This window comes from Panthera leo, chromosome B1 (assembly GCF_018350215.1).
Source record: "Panthera leo isolate Ple1 chromosome B1, P.leo_Ple1_pat1.1, whole genome shotgun sequence".
Classification (NCBI taxonomy): Eukaryota; Metazoa; Chordata; class Mammalia; order Carnivora; family Felidae; genus Panthera; species Panthera leo.
This window is the reverse complement of record NC_056682.1, coordinates 139487150-139507077: the sequence shown is the minus strand read 5'-3', so window position 1 is coordinate 139507077 and position 19928 is coordinate 139487150. Positions and strand designations below refer to the sequence as shown.

General features: G+C 39.6%; 1 long non-coding RNA gene across 3 annotated transcripts in view; it reads right to left on the bottom strand.

Annotated features, from left to right (window-relative positions):
* Positions 1-4958: 4958 nt before the first annotated feature.
* The window catches only part of LOC122218105, a 32314-nt gene continuing 17344 nt past the window's right edge, over positions 4959-19928 (bottom strand). Inside the window, exon 5 of one of the 3 annotated variants that reach the window (XR_006201861.1) lies at positions 4959-5411. This is a non-coding gene — a long non-coding RNA (uncharacterized LOC122218105). Of the gene's footprint in view, positions 5412-7739; positions 7883-19928 lie in introns of those variants that run through there. The other 2 variants (XR_006201866.1, XR_006201862.1) reach the window with 2 other exon arrangements.

Sequence of the window (19928 nt, the reverse complement as noted above, 5' to 3'; positions counted from 1 at the left end):
CTGCAAGTATCTGCCTCTGTGGTCACAGCTCCGTGCCGTGGGCGTAAAGGTGGGTGTTGAGCCAGAGGCAGGATGTACAGGCAGGATCCAATGTGGTTAAAATTTGGGATCACTGGTCTGGCTGTAGGGGATCTGGAGACTTCTTCATGTCAACACTCATTCTGGGAGGAGAAGCATGTCCACCAGTGGGTTATCGTCAGGCATCAGCGTGACTCACTCAAGGGTTAATGGAAGGAAGCATTCATAAGAGGTGAGGTTGCAGGTTAAGAGAGAAATAGAGGCCTCTTGTACTCCTCACCAGGCTTTCATGGTTAAGGCAACTACAATGTTGTCTGCCCTGTAGGAAGGGTCCTCAAAGTTCCCAAAAAGGGAGGACCGAAGTGGGAAGGGATCCATGCCTCCTTAACTCTTTAAAACATGTCATGAGTTGTGCATCAAAACAATAGAGCACCAAGTAAATACCTGATGAGCTGCATGATTCAGGGTTTGCTCAAGTCTCTAACTGCTTAATAAAGACACCCAAAGGCCAGAGAAAGTAGAGCCAGTTTTGTATCACTAGAGAGAATAAGAGGAAAAGTGAAAATGACATGTCAGCTAATGGAGGGTGGGTCTAGCTGTTATAAATTATAATTTGGATGGCTTGCTTATTTATTTCCTGCTTGTTTGTTTTTTATGGACATTGGATGAGTACCTACTGTACACCTAATATAGTACAAAGGATTGGGTAACCAGAGAGAAATAAGGCATGGTTTCTTCCTTCAAGAAGCTTAAAGTGTAGGGGTGCCTGGCTGGCTCAGTAAGTAGAGCATGTGACTCTTGTTTTTAATTTTTTAATGTTTATTTACTTTTGAGACAGAGAGAGACAGAGTATGAGTTGGGGGGGGCGGTGCAGAGAGAGACGGAGACACCGAATCTGAAGCAGGCTCCAGGTTCTGAGCTGTCAACACAAGCCTGACGCGGGGCTCAAACTTGTCAACTGCGAGATTAGGACCCGAGCGAAGTCAGACACTCAACAGACTGGGCCACCAAGGCGTCCCTAGCATGTGACTCTTAATCTCAGGATTATGAGTTCAAGCTTCACATGGGTCATGGAGCTTACTTAGGAAAAAAGAAGAAGAAGAAGAAGAAGAAGAAGAAGGAGAAGGAGAAGGAGAAGGAGAAGGAGAAGGAGAAGAAGAAGAAGAAGAAGAAGAAGAAGAAAGAAGAAGAAAAAGAAAAAGAAGAAGGAGCTTAAAGTCTAAATGGGAAGATGTACAATTAAAGAAATAAGCCCCATACATCCTATGGTGGATGGGCTGGGCTCAGCAGGCAATAGTATTAGTGTTAGCGACTTGACTATAATAACTACTACAACCACCTTATGTTTGAACAGCACATTCCAGTTTAGCACTTTTTGTTTGCAGAATGTATTTAACTACCTTATCTATTTAGATATAGAAGGAAATCATCTAAAAAGAAATGAGAGGTGCTTGGGCGGCTCAGTTGGTTAAGCCGACTCTTGATTTTGGCTTAGGTCGTGATCCCAGGGTCATGGGACACAGCCCCACGTTGGGCTCTGCACTGAGCATGGAGCCTGCCTCAGATTCTCTCTCTCTCTCATTCTCTCTCTGTCTCTCTCTAAAATAAATAAATAAATAAAAACTTTTAAAAAAATAAAGAGAAATGAATAGCTTCTGAAGCGTTAGCATTGAACTTTGGATACTGCGGTGCTCTGTGCAGTTTTCCTCTTCAGTTCCGGGACACTCATTCCCAGCTGCCGGAGGCTGTGTCCCTGGACCTTGAGGAACCACCCTGTCCTGTCCCAGGTTACTCCTATTTCCAGAGGCACCCTGACACCAATGACTGGCTGATTCAGAGATACAATGGCCTGGCCCACTTACCGCAGTCTGTAACACATATAGGGCCATCCTAGCTTCAAAGCACTGCTAGGATCAGCTGAAGTCTCTGTCGTAACTGTACACAGGATCACCTTCTCCCTCTACCCTGCCTTCTCCACTTTGGAATCGGTGAGGATGCAGACAAAATACAACAGGCTCCGTTAAAAAGTGAAAAGGTAATAAACTAGCTAAAAAGTGAATGCTGTTTTAGTGTGATATATTTAAATATTGCACAGGCATCCTGTATTTTTACTGATTACATTTGGCCACTATATTTGCAGGTATAACACAAGAGCCCTCCCCAGATAACCTGAGCGCTATTCTCCGCCACAGATTGTTTACAGGAAATTCATTCTCTAGGAAAAGTTATTCTGGTCGATAAGCACCACGGGGAACCCCGGACTAAAAGGAAAACTCAGAAGGGAACAAGAAGAGGATCTGGAAAGATCTTTCACATTTGGGGAGGACACATTTCAAGACTCTCCTGTTCTAAGCAATGACAAATTCAGAAGTGTCAGTGGCTATACAAACACGTTATTTATTCCACGTGTGATCTCGAGGCTTTGACTCTTGGCTCTACCGCACAAGATATTAGCTATGAATCTGTGTGTGTATATGTATTATACCAAAGCACATGGACTGTATGTCCTAAAATAATACAGGGCATGTAATCAGTTTGTGACTAACCAGTCTGAAAGTCTCTTTGAGAGTCGATCACTTCCTCCTTCAGGGAACATATTTTTTTTTTACAAATTTTCCAAAGTGCCATAAGCTCCTGGTCTTTTGGCAGCTCAGTGGCTGTTCTGTCCTTGTCTCTTCATCTAACTCTGCTTCCACCTGGTCTCTAAACCATGCAGGACCCCAGGGCTGTTTCTGGCTCTTTTCTGTTCTCTTTCTCTGAACTCACTCCCTATGTGACCTCACCTCTGCTCTAAGCGCTCTCTCTGTGCTGATGACTCCCCAAATCTAAATCCCCAGCCTCCACTTCTCCCAGAATTCCAGGTTCACAAGCTCGCTGCCTACTCCACATTACCACTTGTGTGTCTAACAAGAATCTCAAACCTAGCATGTCCAGAACTCAACTCTTGTTCCCAAACCGGTTAATCTTCCTGACTTCCACAGGTTAATAAACAGCATGATGATTTATTTATTCAGTGCCTTGAGCCAAAAATCTAGGAATCATTCTTGTGCCTTCTCTTTTCCTCATAACCCTCATCCAAGCCCCCGGTGACTCCTTTGCCTAAACCTTCAGAATAAATTCTAAATCTCACCACTTCTCTCTGTTCTGTACCTCAGTCCAAGCTACCCTCTTCTCTACCTTGATCCAATGCTACAGCCTCCCAACTGGTCTCCCTTCTTCCCACTGGCATAGATTTTATAGAGAAGTCAGAATGAAATTTTTAAAACATAAATCATGTCATTCTTTGGCTGAGAACACTCCAGTAGCTTCCCAGCCCACTAGACTGGATCTGGTCCCTCCTTCGCTCTCCTATCACATCTCCTGCTCTCCGTGCACCTCAGGGTTCTAACCACAGCAGACTGGGCTGCTGTCCCTCCAGCTCTTCACTGACCCCTCTCCTTGGAGATGCTTTCCTTCACCACTCTGTCTATAGAGTCTCTTCCCCAACTTATTCGGTTCCGTTCCCATCTTATTCTCTTTAGGTCATTTTTCACACTCCTTAATAATCTTGTATTCCCCTGTGTTTACTGGTTTCCCCAGGGGAATGTGAGTCATGCCCTCAGTAGACTGTAAGTACCTTGAATACTCGATATTTATTGATTGAATGAATGCAGCCAGCTGTGTTATAGCATTTGCTTTGAGCATATTAATTTGTTCTCACGCGATTGCTATATAATGGAGCAATGTGAGCATGATGTGAATTTTTGGTTTGCTTATGTGATTTCATCTGTCAGAAATACTAGGCATTTCAGCTCAATGAGGCAGCAGAGGAATACACAACATATACTACACCTGCGTCATGAGGTCGGTTAGCCACACCTGCCCTCGTCTGGTTTTACGACTTTCCACCTGATTTCTTTCAACCATGTCATGGACTGAATTGTGCGCCACCCCCCCCCCCATTCATATATCAAAGCCCTAACTCCCAATGTGACTATATTTGGAGATAGAGCTTTCAAGGAGATAATTAAGGTTAAATGAGGTCGTAAGAGTGGGGCCCTAATCTCATAGGACTGGTATCCTTGTAAGAGGCAGAGCCACCAGAGTTCACGCTCCTGCCTCTCCCCCCCACACAAGAAGAAAGTCCACGTGAAGACAAAGTAAGAAGGCACTTGTCTGTGTGAAACCACTTAAAAGCATAAAGTTAAACAAAAATCAAAATGGCTGCACTGATGATTCAGCCAGGCTTGATTTTACACTAACTTTTTTCCTCTCTTCGGCCAACCTCCCCTGCTCCTTTCTGAGCCTTTTGTTTCTGGAACCCCTATACCACCCTGAAAACAAGCCAGGAGGCTGGCCACACATATGCAATTCCTGTCGAAACCGGCTAGGTCCTGTAATTCCCTATAAATGCCCCCAGCCCCTTCCTCCTGGCGGGTATGCAGTTTTGAAGGCCGTAGCTTGCTGCAGCCTCCTTTGCCCAGCAAAGCAATAAACTATCTTCCTTCTTTATCCACAAACTCTGCTTCCTCATGTTACATATTTCAACTCCTGAGCACAGAAGTCAGTTTTCCAACAACATGGAAGCCAGGAAGAGAATTTCTCCAGAAACCAAATCTGTTAGAACCTTGATCTAGGACTTTCAGCCTCTAGATCTGTGAGAAAATAAATTTCTGTTGTTTAAGCTACTGACTCTGTAGTATTTTGTTATGACAGCACTAGCCGACTAAGGCAAACCGCTTGACGGAACTCACAAGCTACTACTCTTCCCGCAGCCAGCACCCTCCCTCCTTTTAATTTTTTCCTCCTCTTTCCCTTCTGCCTTTTTCTCGCTCATCCTCTCTGTTCTCTATTCTTTTTTCATCGTCTCTTATGTGATAAAAGTTTTGTCTCACTTTTTTTTCCTTTCTTTTTCTCTGTTACATTGGGAGCTTAAGTAAACAACAAACATAAGACCTTCGTGAAAGTAAAATGCCACATTTATTATAGTATTTATTATTTTTTAACTATGTAACATGCATGAACTGTACTGTCATTTTTTATTAGGTTTCTATCCTCATTTACGTGTTTCTCGTGAAGTTTTGAGTGCTGTGTTCCCAGCCCCATTTTCTCATGGGTCCCGGGGTCTTTACTGCACAATTCTGCATATTGCAGTGAGTTTTAGAAATCGCATATGCTGGGTTATATCAGAAATGGCTCTTTTATCCTCCCAGAAAATCAGAGTTAGAAAAGCTGATTTTACAGATAAAGCAAAAAGATTGAAGCATTATGCGTAAGTCACAACGTGTTCTTATTTACTGTGCCAGGCACACTTCTGTCTTGTATCTTCTGATATTCATCCTTAGTTTTCACCTCTGGCAACCATCTTTAATCTGATCGTGTTCAAATTAAGTCGTCTTGCTGTGTAATATTTGCTGTGGCAAAAGAAGTGAGGATATGACTTAGATAATTTAGGTCTGATGTCTACCACTAACAATGCAGTAAGGATTCAAATTTTCAGCGGTATATCCTTATTACTGGACTCAGCAAACTGGGCTGACAATTGCCTAATCTCCATGCTTTATTTTATTTTGTAGGTCAAATATAGATTCATTATTAAATAATATCAGTTTCACATTATATAGGTCAGCCGCAAATAAAAATAGATTTATATATAAAAAACCCATTTTATTATTATTTTAAGGAACCACACATTTTATTATTAGATAGTATTTTTCAAACATGTACTACATGCAGATATGTAAAAATGACTGAGGATGACTTAATTCTTCCTTTGGTTGTTTCATGTATATTGTTGCCAAAACTGGGAGCCATTTGGCATCACTGCTCTATAATGGGAAGAACTGAGACTGGCAGATGGAGGTCTGTGTCCGGACCTCAGCACTTCCATGAATTCACTAGAAGGGTTTGAACTTGTTAATGGGGCTTAACTTGATGATTTGTAAGGTTCCTCTGCAAAGTGAGCAGGTGTATTAGGGCTCTCCAGAGAAACAGGATATTTATATTTATATTTATGTCTATGTCTATGTCTATGTCTATGTCTATATCTATGTCTATGTCTATATTTGTCTATATCCAAAGATATATATCTCTATCTAAGAGATTTATTATAGGAATTGGCTCATGTAATTATGAAGGCCTAGAATCCCATAATCTGCTATCTGTAAGCAGAAGTACCCAGCTCAAACAGAGAGATTGAATTTATACTCTCTCAATCTTCTTGTTCTTTGTGGGCCCTCAATGGATTGCATGATGCCCCATACAATTGGGTAGGGCTATCTTCTTTACTTGGTCTACCAACTCAAATGCTACTTTCTTCCAGAAACATTGTCACTCAGAAATAATGTCTTATCAGTTTTCTGGGCATCCCTTAGCCCAGTCTAATTTCCAGATAAAATTAACCATCTCAGCTAGGTTTTCTGCTGCTTCCCCTTCAGCTCACTTTCCAGATTGGCTGCATTTAGAGCTGTCCTCTGTTCAGATTGTAAATCATGGAGAACTCTGTTCTTTCACCAAAACTTCTGAGACTTCTGCAAGCTCCCTTTAGAAAGGCCCTAGTGGGGGCGCTGTCTGGTGGCTTAGTCAGTTGAGTGTCTGAGTTCGACTCAGGTCAGGATCTTGCATTCATGGGTTCAAGCCCTGCATGGGGCTCTGAGCTGTCAGTTCAGAGCCTCGAACCTGTTTCAGATTCTGTGTCTTCCTCTCTCTGCCCCTCCTCTGCTCACACTGTCTCTCTCTGTCTCTCAAAAACGAAAATAAAAAAGCATGAAAACCAAAGAAAGAAAGAAAGAAAGGTCCTAGTGGACAGAGAGGCACAAGAAAAAGTCTTTTGTAAGAACACACAGTTCTTGAAACTTTTGAATGTGGTGCACGTAGGAATGAACAATCTAATAGTTACAGACTACTGACAAGGGAGGAGAGGATGACAATAATACATGGTTAATTTGATCAGTAATGTTAATTGAGTGAATGAAAAAAATGGACAAACATTTCTTCCTTTGCTGTTATAGGCCAACTGTCAAAGGTCTTTCAACCTCATTCCACTCTGGAGTAGAAGGAGCGGATGAGATCATTGCAATGTAGAGATAAGCAAAACATTTAAACTCTCCCAGATTAAAATTTTTTTTCAATGTGACTCGCAAAATAGGTCACATGTCTTAGCTGAGCTACCATTAATCTACTGATATATAAGCTCATCTCTCTCTCTCTCTCTCTCTCTCTTTATTTATTTATTTTGAGAGAGAGCAAGACAGAGAAAGCACAAGTCGGGGAGAGACATAGAGAGAAGCAGAGAGAGAATTGCAAGGAGGTTCCACACTGTCAGTACAGAGTCCATCATGGGGCTTGAAATCATGAACCACAAGATCATGACCTGGGCTGAAATCAAGAGTCAGGAGCCCCCAGGCGCCCCTAAGCTCATTTCTAAGACTCTTTTATTCCTTCTGAGAGTGAATTCTTTCCAAATGGAAAGAAAGGGAGAAAAAAAAAATCTAACAGTTATAAACACAAAAATGACCAAAAAAAAAAAAAGGCAAAAAATAAATGTATACACTGAGGTACATACAGCAAGTTGGATTAAATTGCCTCTAAGGCACTATCCAAATGTAAGCTTTTAAAAAAATACGTAAAACTTACTAGTTGTAAACATGTTGATTGATTGGCTGCTACATTAATTGGAATTTATGTCATTTGTTCAAAATCTCACAGAAGTGGAAAACCATGGTAATAACACTCACAGGAAATGACCTTATGATGTGCTTAAATATTGCAGTGATAAGCCATACATTCACTAGTGAGGTACTCATTCAAAAAGCTTGTGATCTTGTCTCCGGGAGGGCTGTTAGGATTAATTTTCCACAGATCTTGAGTTGAGGAAATGAGAACACTATTGTTAAGGACAACAACAACAAAATGAGCAAACTGTTGAATTCTACAAAAGATGGTCTGTTTTGTCTTCAAAATACAGTAGGGGGCAAAGGAAAGGGCACTTTAAGAAAAATGACATGCATATTTTTAGCAGAAGTTACGACCACTCATGTGATTCAACATAAAATATGTCATATCTACATAATAGCTTCATACTTGCTATTGTGCTAATTGAACTGTACTTTTGATGCATTCTCTATTCATGTTAAAGTGTGGGTAACAAATGATAGAGGTCAACAGTCACGGCAATTGGACATTCTGAGTATCTTTCTTCTGTGACTCTGAGTCAGTCTCCTCAGTGGATTACTAAACACATTCCAGAAATCTCATAAGTTACTACTGGTCTAAAAATGGATATAATTAAAGATGAGTAAACCTACCGCAGAGGCTGATGTAATCTTTTAGGGTAATTAACACAAACTATTTACAATGGACTTTTATTCTACTTTTCTAAAGATTGCATATATGTTACTACAAGTTCATATGGCTTACCATTACAAAAGTGACCCTCCCCCCCGCCCCCCTAATGTGCTCCTGCAAAGAAAAGATACCTGCATTGTAACTGTTCTACAGGAGGTAACATCAGTAACAACGGTTGTAACTTTGACCAGCGCCAGGAGAAGATAGAGGAATCTTTCATGAATTTCGTTACTTTAAGGATTTACCAGTAGATACACCTCTGGGTTTAGGAGTACTATGATTTGGAGCAGTAACTTCCAAAGTCTAAGATCTAATTGTCTCAACGAGGCTGCTTTTATTGCCATGACACTTGCTGCTTTCCATGGTGTGGGGAGAGGTGGTTCAGTCCTAAAATCCTCCTTCTTTTCACACCTGAGAGAGTTTTATTAAAATATAGAAAACAAAGTTCCTTTTCTTGCTATTTCCTAATTTTAACTCGGACACTAACTTTCCACAGTAAGGTTTTCTAGTCTCTGCGGACTTACTAAAAACTCTGTGAAATAGGACACTTCTGGATAATTGATAATCTTTTCTTTCATAATTGACCATTACTTCTTACAGGCCAGGTGTTGTGCCCAGTGTTTTGCCCTCTCTCTTCAGCCCTCACAACTACTTCACATGAATGAGTAATTTCCCACTTTTCAGGCTGATGAAATCAGAGGCAGAGGGATTATATCAATCTCCTCAGATCACAAGGCAAAGATGAGAATCAAATCAGCCTTGGTTTCTTTGTTTGTATTCCTGGCTTTAGCTTATACGGTATATTCATCCTTGGAACTCTGTTGTATATTGCATGGTTCAAAACCTAAATGTTCCCTTCTCTATTGGGGCTTAGAAAAGAACAAATGGTCAGATGTAAGTTTGTTTCTCTGAGCCTGAGCACGGAGAGTATAAGGATTCATGTGCTGGCATATATGAGGGGTGCACTGAGCCCTGGGGAATAACTGGACAAAATGAGAGGTTAGCTATGGATTACAGGTATTGAATTGGCCTGCTTTAATTACCTCATACCTTAAGAGGTGTCCATGGGATCTTTAGTGTACTGAATTCCTATGACTTGTCCATTCTGACCCTTGATGAAGAACACAGAAGTTTTCTTTCCATAATCACACCTAGAGTCATGCCTATATGTCCTGTCATATCAGGGATTAAAATAACCTTTGATTTTTTTTTATTAGAGCAAAACAACAACAACAACAACAAAAAACACCCACAAACAAACAAAAGAACCCAAATTGTAGAAATTAATAGTCACAAAACCCAGGACCCAAATCCTGTCTTTGAGATCCTTTATTCTCACTATAATTTGACCTGCTTGTGACTTAGGAGTAGTGGAGATTATTTTCCTTTTTCTGAGCTGTCAAAATTCAGTTGATACATCACAGATCCCTAAAGCTATGTAGGGAACTCTTCCCTTAATTCCACCCGCTTCATTTCTAAGCATCTGTAATAGTCACAGCTGGGTTCAGTGAGAGTTCTGCTTGCCATGAGTGTGAGATCATGCCCTAAGTAATTACGGTGAGCGTGCAGTGAAAATATGTGGTGAGTATAATGTCAGGAAATCATGCAAATTTTATTATCATCAGTGAAGTGGTGGCTGGTGGAGAACTTGTCAGTATTTGCAACTTGAAGCCTCTAATTACCTTGATTTACTTGTAGTACCATTCATAACCTTGCTGCCGTGCTGTTCCTGACAGCACTTTTGCATTTTACAAGAAAGGAATAATGCCACATAAATAATTTAAAAACAATAAATCATTTAGAGTGGCTTTAAACCAAAACCTAATGCAGTAGCTGGCTGAGTTCTTGCTACATTTGACAGGTAGCTGGCATGCAGAATTCATCCATGCATTATACGCATTTACTTTTAAAATTCACAAATCCAAAACAGGATGGAAGAAACAAAAATGTGACGTAACCTCCTCTATCCTGAATACTCCATGTCACCTTTCTGAGGCCAAATGGGAAATGGAGACATGAAGGTCTTTATAGGATAATTCTCCTTAAAACACAGATTTGCTGAGTTATGCTAGGTAAATGAGTAATTAAGACCGATTCTCCTCCAGCAGAGCTGAGTGTTGGAGGAGTACATAAACATGCCTGTGGCAACATCCCCACCCCCACCCACACAAGAGCTGGAGGGGAGAGCCTGGGAAGGTTGGGGAGCAGGATGAGAGAACAAGCTGATATGCAACCAGTTCCCACCTACTCTCAGGGGAGGACACAGCTCTTTCTCTCTGGTCATTTCTATTCACACAAGACAAAGCAGATAATGAAAAGCAAAACCCATGGAGAAAAGCTTCTACTTAAGAAAAAGGTAGGACTGCTTCCATTATGCCGGAGGGAGAGCTGGGTCTGCCAGCTGCCTTTGGACAATTGAGTTCCTACTGGGTGCCAAGCAGGTCATTATCTCTTTTAATCCTCACAACAATTCTCTGAGGTAGGTATGATTATCCCCTTTTATAGATAAGGACAAAACCTGAGTTAGATTAAGTAATTTGCCTGAGATCACCAGCTAGGAAGGGACTATCAGAATGAAGTCTGAATCTGACTCAGGCAACACCCTCCCTCCATCATCCCCTGCTTTGCCACACCCACCTCTCCTCCCAAACCTGATTTATTCTTAACCCCATCTATAAATTCATTTAGATTTTTGACATTTGTGAGGACCATTCACAATGGTGGAGTCCCAGGGGTAAGAAGGCAGCCTGAAAGTCACCAGTAAGGCGATGTCTAAAACATCCCTCCTCTACCTCTCCCGGAGGGGTCTCCTACCATACTCTGACCTAACAACCCACAAGAGGGCAATGCACACAGCTCACCCAAAGCAGGTGACCACTGTGCATTTCTCCTCTATTGATTGCTTCAGCCCCCCAATGGTTATTCTCCCCAAGTTCCCAGCGACCTCGTTTCCCTCGTCAGGTGTTTCTCTTTCAGAGGAGACCTCCCCAGGCCTGTTAAAGCCCCAAAGTGCTTTTCATTTTTTCTGCGCAAATGCCAACATTCAAATATTTCCTCAGGTCAGTGGTTCTCAAAATGTTAGCCTGTCTGAGAATCACTTGGAGGGCTTACTAACTACTGCTGTCTTGTGAATTAAAAATGCTTGATGCTCAGGCCCATAGTATGTGCTTGGTAAATGTCTTCCTTTTCTATTTTAAATTTTAAGTTTTTCCTGATTTAAGTGTATCTCGGTGTTCCACAGGCTTTGGGCATCAGTTTCTACTTACCAGCAGTGAGTTCCTTAATGCATTCAGAAGGAGGAAGGAAAGTCGCGGTGGGGGGGGGGGGGTGTTCACCCCTTTATCTGTACTGTGTGAAAAAGCAAATGTACATACTTGTGTCCTCTCATGTCTGCATGGCATGCACTAAAGACGTTGTAGCATAACCACAGTTCTGCATCGTTTATGGGAAAATATCATTTCTTAAGAAAGTCACGCAGTTCAAATGTTTTTGAAATGTTGCAAGGAAAAGAGAGATGCTCTTTAAGAACTAAAAGCAAATGGACGAGTCCAGCTGGTAAAATCTGCTAGAAGCTTTCTATAGCTACTGAGAGGCAAATACATTTGCTTAGAGGTTAGGCACTGATCAGAAGGGAAGCAGGGATAGACTCGGGAGACCTAGTAGTCAAAGAATCTTGCTTTTGGTGGGAAAAGACCACTAGGGAAGAAGGAATCTGGTAGTAGTGGTTCTCAAAGTGTGATTCCTGGACCAGCAACACCAGCATCACCTGAGATCTTGACAGAACACATATTCTCTGGTCTCACCCCAAACCTCCTGAATCAGAAACTGTGGGCATGGGGCCTAGAAATATATGTGTTAGCAAGCCCTCCGCAGGATTCTGATGAATCAGAAAGTTTGACAACACTGGCCTCGAGCAAATTTTTTCAAGAAAGGACCAAAAAGGGTAGAAAGTACATTGACCTGAAATTTTAGTTATGACTGGTCTGTCACTGCCACCAGAGTCTTTCATAAGGACAATGAAAAGCAACAGGAGGACAGAAGTCCAGATGATTCTCAACCCTGGCTGCACATTGGAATCACTGGAGGCACTTAAAAAATGCTGTTCCAAAGTGGCTTATGCTGAAAACAGCAAAAAACCAAATACCCTAAAAGACACACAAAACCCCCCACCCTGTGCTACCTCCTAGCCATTCTTACTTCATTGTCCTGAGGTGGGGCCTCAGAGTTCCATATTTTTTTTTTTTAATATATTTTTTTTAACGTTTATTTATTTTTGAGACAGAGAGAGACAGAGCATGAACAGGGGAGGGGCAGAGAGAGAGGGAGACACAGAATCCGAAACAGGCTCCAGGCTCTGAGCTGTCAGCACAGAGCCCGATGCAGGGCTTGAACTCATGGACCGTGAGATCATGACCTGAGCCGAAGCCGGATGCCTAACCGACTGAGCCACCCAGGCGCCCCATCAGAGTTCCATATTTTTAACAGTTCGTCAGATGACTCTAGTGTGGTGGTCCGTGTTGAGAATTATTATTGTTATTTTTAATGTTTTTATTTATTTTTGAGGGGGGGAGGAGCAGAGAGGGGGGAGGTCAGAGGATCTGAAGCAGGCTCCACCAGCGAGCTGGATGTGGGGCTCAAACTCATGAAGTGTGGACTCATGACCTGAGCCAAAGTTGGAAGCTCAACTGCCTGAGCCACCCAGGTGCCCCTGTGTTGACAATTACCATTGTAGAGACTTGAAGTCTGGAACACTGCAAAACTTAAAATACCATGACAGAAAGTTAGTCACATTTTCTTAAATTTTCTAAATTTAATTAAGGGCTGGATGATAACAGCTGTCATTTAGCTGAGTTACCAGACCTGTCATGATGAGGAGACGATGTACATTGCAAAGTTACTGCCATTGTTCCTACTGTGACCTGTTAGCAGCCTTTAAAGGTCTGCTGGGCCCATATACAGTAGGGGTGTATACCTTTAAACTGAGCCCGTGGCCCCTTTACAACTATCCTCTGTGTGAGGGGAAAGTAGTGAAGCTCAGGGAAGAAACTTTGGTCTCAGAGTGAGAAAATTCGCACTGGAGCACCTGCCTTGCCACTAACAAGCTATACCGCTAGGTGAAATAACTTAAATGCTCCGCACTTGTTTCTTTATCTGTTCCACCCAGTAAGTTTCCTTGCGGCTTAAAAATAAAAGCTTTACTCATGGTTTCTTTTGTTTCAGGAAAAGTGGACATTTTTACATTTATATATTGTTAAGAGACAACCTAGTTCAATGCACCACAGATCTCAACCTTTGAGTGTTATTCCTTTGACTTTTTTAAAAATTAAAGTTAACCTTTCACTTTCTGATACCTTTATGGATGTTCTAAGGGAAATGCAGAAGTTGCCAGAATTACGCTCACACTATGAACTGAGAATGACCACTTTACCTCTTCCAACTGAAAAATCACAAATGACACCAGGTACAATCTGTTAAGTTACCTGGAAAGTCAAGTTTTGATGAAAGAAATGGAATTGGCCATGGAAAGTAAGAAGCTTCCCTGGCTGCCTTTATTTTCAACTACTGTTCGAGGTGTTTATGTTTGATTTCATGATTCTTTTTTACTTTTTATTCTTGAAGCCAACTTATACGCTGAGAAGGGCTTGGCTAAAGCACATTCTTTTCCTCTTATAAATGATGCTCCAGATCGTATGCAATTCTGAGAGGTACCATATGAAGCGTATCACACAATTATTACGGTCCATTCATCATGGTTGGTTTCAACAGCTGGATTTGGAAACCATACAAGGATCAGATTCTAAATGGAGTACTTAGGAAGGAGATAGATATGGCCTCTACCTTTATTGCTCCTGCAGTCTATCCTTTTTGCATTTTAATGTTGTAAATATTTCTTCCGCTGTAGCATAAAACATCTCTCTTTTCCCATCTCTCTCCCATCCCTCCTACCCTCCCTCTTTCCCTCTTACTCTAGCATATCTCCGAGAACTATTAACTCAGAAAAGTTCATTAGAGAGTTTCATATAAACTTTCATTTTGAGGCACAGGTCAACCAATAAATGCCAGTTTTCGATCATATTAACAAACCTTGATACACATATATGTCTATCAATACACATATGCACATGTACATGCACACACATACATACGTATGTGCCCCCTCCCCACTTTTGCAACCTCAAGAGAAAAACCATTTTCTTCTCTTTCACTGACAGATGATCTTGGAGGTAGTCAGGTGCTCCAGGACTAGAGGGTGAAGTAGGAAGTCCTGGGCTGGAGGAAACAAGACCTCCTCTAGTTAAAGATGCACAGTACTTTCTAACTAGCATGAAAAAATAACCAATTGTTTTCAGGGAAGATAGAGATATAATGCTGGATTAAAAAAATCTTTTATATAATTGGGATTGAAAAATGATATTGTGATTCAGTAAGCAGAGCCTATGTTGCACCTCTCTCATTTGGATCTATGCGGCTTGCGAAGAATATTTTTCATTAAAATCATATGTTAAAACACATTGAATTTAAAGCCATAGTCTTGAATTGCTGTACCTCAAAGGTTCAAATCAAGTTAAAAAAAATAATCATGTTGCTCTCAATTAAAATAATACCAGTAGGGCACCTGGGTGGCTCAGTCAGTTAAGCGTCAGACTCTTGATTTTGGCTCAGGTCATGTTCTCTGCATTTTCAGATCGAGCCTCATGTTGGGCTCTGTGCTGAGCATGGGGCCTGCTCAGGATTCTCTCTCTCCCTCTCTCTCTGCCCCTCCCCTGTTCACATCCAATCTCTCTCTCTCTCTCAAAATAAGTTGTTTTTTTTAATTAAGACTTTAACAAAAAAAGTAAAATAATATCAGTGAGATCAAAATTATTTGAAACAGTGATAAATAACAATTATTTAACACATTGTAAGTTACATTTTATCTTTTCAATTTCCAATTCATACATACTTATAATACATGTTATATATAATTAGATAATATGTATTGTATATAAGTATAAATTATATAATCTATTGTATTATGTATACATATATAAATAATATATTTACATTATAATTATATATAAATCTATTGATATTTCACGTTGATAATGAAAGACCATCTATGTAGGGGACAATCTGTGACAGAAAAGTAATAACAAAAAGATCCCTAAGTAGATGAATTAGGGTATTGGGTTTACCTACAAGTAAAGGCAGTTATTATCCTTTTTTGAAAACTGACAAACCAAAACCCCTACAAATCTTATTGAAGACTTATAAGAAGGTGATTGCTTTCATTCAGCAAGAGAGATGCAAAGGGCATATCAAGATAAATTCTCCAACTATGAGTTTTGAAGTATTTCAAATACATATCAAGAGTTTGACAAATAGAGTTCCTTTATGGTATAATGTGTGTGGTCTCTATGAGACTTGGGGAATCAGATACCTAGGAGACTTCTAAAATTTCATTTTATGCCCACTGACACTCAATCATACCTCTTGCTCTCTTCTTCCATCATATCTGAATATAAACAAAAAATTTCAAGTGAGAGAAATTTCAAGCTAAAAACAAAAATGGATCACTAGGTAGATAGAAATATAGGTGCATGGTTGAGGAATACTTGAACACCCCCACCAAAGTCTCCATACCCTTTGAAACCAACCCTATTAATAAAAACTTATTTGAGCCCATATCCATGATATTATATCTTTATTTATAAATTGTGTAAAGTTACTATCGTACCAATATATAGTTTTCAATAATACTTACTAAAGTAAAATATTTTTATGTTTATAGCATATCCAATGTGACATTTTCCTTGTATTTTTAGCATTTTAATCTACCTTATCATCTTTCCCTATCTTTCATCAGGTGTGAGATGTAATTTTTGTTTACTGAACATTTTCAAGCTCTTACGACTTCCTAGGTACTATGCTAAGAGTTCTAGGTGATACATAGATAAAATGGACTTGTCCTGTCTCATCTAGTGTGTTCCTAGTGCCTGTGAAAAAGACGTACCCTAGCCAGAATAGCAATTTTTGAATTAATGGGGCATATGGTTCAATGTAGGCTGTGGTTTGTTACCTACTAGTCCTTCATCCAAATGCTAAGGTATAAAGTTGGAAATTTTATTATATATATATGCATAAAATGTATATGCATTAAATAGATATACTATAATATATAGCTATATATATAAATATGTATCTATATATATAAATATATATAGCTATATATATATAGCATAGTATATATGTACTTTATAGCTATATAGTATATATAAAATATAATCCCTATTATATATTTATCTTTAAAAAAAATTTAACGTTTACTTATATTTGAGAGAGAGAGACCTAGCGCAAGCAAGGGAGGGGCAGAGAGAGAGGGAGACAGAATCTGAAGCAGGGTTCAGGCTCTGAGCTGTCAGCACAGAGCCTGAAGCCGGGCTGGAACTCACCAGCTGTGAGATCATGACGTGAGCCGAAGTTGGACACTTAACCAACTGAGCCACCGAGGCGCCCCTGTATATTTATCTTTTAAATTAAAAAAAAAAAAAACTGTTTATTTATTTTTGAGAGAGAGCTCATGGGGGATTGGGGTGGGGGAGGGGCAATGAGAGGGAGACAGAGGATCTGGCTCTGCGCAGTTGAGCGTGACATGGGGCTCGAGCTCGAGAACCATGAGATCATGACCTGAACGGAAGTCAGACGCTTAACTGACTGAGCTACCGAGGCGCCCCTATTTTTCTTTTAATTTAAAGTGTTTCATTTCCATTACTAGTAGACAGTATCAATGCATATGTTGTAAATGAGGAAACTGTAGTGTATTATTAGTTCTTAATCATAAGTAGATGTGAATATAAGACATATAAATTATTTAGATTTTCGGATAGGCTAAGAACAGGATTAAGAAGCAAAGTCTATTTGAGAACCCTGTGGCAAGCACTGTACTGAATTTTTCTATTGTGCACTTTCTCATCTTATCCTGAAAATACTTCATAAACTAAGTACTTTTCATTACTTTTAGCTTACCAATAAAACAAACAAACAAAAACAGGCTTTAAGAGAGATTCTGTGATTTATCCAATATGACAGTCACAAAAGGGTAGATCTCAGCTTAAAAGTCAGATCAAGATTAAAATTCAGATCATTCTGCATAATAGCTAACTCAATTCTAGATTGATTTTCCTACCTTCTTACTAATAAGGACGCTCCAGTGCTCCATCGAGATTAAAATCAACAGCATTTCAATATAGTTTATGGGGGCATGTTCGGATAAGTCACTTGTAAGTAAGCATTCTTGTGGTTTGCTTTATTATGAATTAGTGATAACATAGGCTATCAGCCCTGCCAAATTTTAATATACATTCAATAACTGTTTTTATAACAGTTAAACCTTTGTCTTGAAAAAATGTGAGTGGGTAATTGTCAAAAATATGAAATACAGCCAGCCAGACTAGAAGACTAATTGCTTAAACTTTTCCTGCAATTATATATATTTCCTTTATACAAGCACATAATACAAAATAGCACAGCACTAAAGTTGTGTCGCAGGTTAATCTATTTGTCTCTGATGAGAGATTTTAACCTTGCCCTAACTGCAGCATCTCTGTATGTCTTCTAACTTCTAGATAAAACTCCTTAAAGGAGATAATATTTTCTTAGGGAAACTTCATGGTCTCCCTCCTTGAAATATTCCTTGGCTCTGGAGACCGCATCCTGGGGTCAAGAGGTTGCCCCTGACCTCAATCCCCTCTGGGGTAACACATCAGCTAAACTCTTTAATGAGTGCCTCAGAAATGTAATCCTAATAAAGAGAGCCATATGGGAATGATAGATGCATTTTGCACAGAGACAGAGAGACGTGTTGAAAGCCTCAGTATCCACAGAATCCGTTAAATAATTCTTCACTAATTTTTATTGCTTTGTATCAGTCTTGTGCCAGATGCTGTAGTTTTCTACTCAATGTGTTGCAAAGTGATGACCGAAGCAGTTTTCTACGTGGACGGGAAAAGGTGCTGTATGTGGCAGTTATTTACATTTTGTGATATGGGGGATACGTACATCAAACATTTCATTGGTCTTTTGTGGATGGATGTTCTATTGTTTTACTTATATTGGTACAAATTTACTGCACAGTGATATAACATTGCTTTTCTGTACTTTTGATTTCTGTGTAAAGTCATTTTATAAAGAAGTTTATTTTACTGAATCAAAGACTACTGACCTGGGACACCTGGGTGGCTCGGTCTGACTTTGGCTCAGGTCATGAGCTGGGGGTTTGTGAGTTCAAGCTGACTGCTGTTAGCCTGTCAGCACAGAGCCCACTTCCGATCCTTGTCCCTCTCTCTCTCTGCACCTTCCTTGCTTGCGCTCTCCCCAAAATAAATAAATATTAAAAAAAAAAAGACTACTGACCCTGCGACTGATTAAATAATATAATCGTTTAAAAATAAATGGTATTACATCTCTATTTTTGCAGCAAGGCAATAGTTTTACTGTAAAGAAGTAAAGTGGGCAGAAGAAACAATTGTCTAAGTAATCTATATTAAAGAACAGAAAACAAAAAGAAGAGAAAAGGAATGTTTTATCAGAGATGATTATACATTAGTAGAAAGTAGATTTTGATAAAAATGAAAAATCCAGATACTTGTCTAAGTTCTTACATCTGGTAATAATACATTCAGCTGTTTCATTTAATGCTAAAATATTGTGAATTAGTATTTAAAAAGAATTACTAAGAAGTAAAACTATTTCTATTTGAGATGACATGATATTGTATATAGAAAACACTAAGGAATCCACCAAGGAACTATTAGAACTAATGAACAAATTCCACCAGGTTGTGGCAACAAGATCAAGATATAAAAGTCAACATATTGTATGCATATATAAGAGTTTATATTCTACTATATATACTTTTGCAGTGACCAATTCAAAAATAAGATCAAGAAAACAGTTTCATTCAAAATAGCATCAAAAATAATAAGATCCTGGGGCACCTGGGTGGCTCAGTCGCTTGAGTGTCCAACTCGATTTTGGCTCAGGTCATGATCTCAGGGTCATGTGACTGAGCCCTGCATTGGGCTCCTTGTTGGATTGACCGTGGAGCTTGCTTAAGATATTCTCTCTCTCTCTCTCTCTCTCTCTCTCTCTCTCTCTCTCTCTCTCTCAAATAAATAAATAAATAAATAATAAAAAATGTTAAGAATAAAATGCTTAGGAATGAGTTTAGCAAAATATATGCAAAACTAATACTCTGAAAACTACAAAATATTCTAAAAAGAAACTAATGAATTAAGTAAAGAGAAAGACATCTTGTGTTCATGAACTGGAAAAGTTAATATTACTAATATGGCAATACTTCCCTAACTGATCTATAAATTCAGCACAATCCCTATCAGAATCCCAGCTGGCTTCTTTGTAGAAACTGACATTGTGATCCCCAAATGCATATATAAAAGCCAAGTATCCAAAATAGCCAAGGCATATTAGGGGAAGAAAAAGTTGCAGGACTTACATTTCTCAATTTTAAAACCAACTACAAAACGAAAGTAATTGCGACAACATAGTATTGGCATAAAGATAGGCATATAGATCTATCAATAGAA